The sequence below is a fragment of the Chrysochloris asiatica genome, unplaced genomic scaffold (genome assembly GCF_000296735.1).
Source record: "Chrysochloris asiatica unplaced genomic scaffold, ChrAsi1.0 scaffold00033, whole genome shotgun sequence".
In the NCBI taxonomy this organism is placed as follows: domain Eukaryota; kingdom Metazoa; phylum Chordata; class Mammalia; order Afrosoricida; family Chrysochloridae; genus Chrysochloris; species Chrysochloris asiatica.
In genome coordinates this window covers 1,216,473-1,217,450 of record NW_006408551.1, presented here as the reverse complement: position 1 = coordinate 1,217,450, position 978 = coordinate 1,216,473, and positions in this window count along the sequence as shown.

The following is a 978-nucleotide window of genomic DNA, read 5'->3' as shown; positions in this document are numbered from 1 at the left end:
CTGATCCTCCTTGTAGGTGTCTGGATATTATCTTACAGCAGACCGCATTGTACTTCAAGACAGGTCTTGAAATGTTCATTCTGAGGATGAATGTGACACCTCTTTAAATTGATGTTTCCCAACATAGTAAACCATATGACTTTCTGATTCAACATGACCAAACAGTCCATTTTATCTCACTAACGAATAGGATATTGTTGATCTTTATGTGTTCCATTTTATTTTTAACAGTTTCCAATTTTCCTAAATTCATACTTTGTACATTGCAGGTTCTGATTATTAATGGATGTTGGCAGGTGTTTCTTCTTATTTTGAGTTTTCTCCCATTAGCAAATTAAGGTCCTGAAACCTTTGCTACATCCACATCACAAGGGCCAACTCTACTTTGAGAAGGTAGTTCTTCCCCAGTTGTTTTTTTGAGCTTCTTCCACTCTGAGAGGCTCATCTTCAGGCACTGTATCTGACAATGTTCTGCTGGTATTCGTAATGTTTTAATCTCCCAGTCCTATAGCTGATAATGTTCGGCTGCTATTTAGACAGCTTTAAGTGGCTAACCATTTAGAAGTATTCTGCCTCTTCTTCTTCCTAGTATGTATTAGTCTCAGCTGAAGTCTGTTCACCATTGGTAACCCTGTTGGTCTTTAAAATACTGGTGGCATAGCTTCAGCATCACAGTAGCATGAAAACTACCACAGTGGTACAAACTGACATATGAGTGGTGGGATTACAATACATATGCGAAAAAGCAGGTTAAAATACATTATGCAATTATTATATGTAAAATGTTTTCATTTATATAGACATGGATGGTATTTGGAAGGACAAACCCCCAAATACTCATAATGTTTATTTATGGATAGTGGAATTTTCATGTTTTTTCTTCTAGTTTTTAATAACTACTCTTGAATTACTCTATATTTAATCTGTATTATATTTTTATAGACTCTAAGTGCCATGGGCTGCCAAAGAATCTATAGA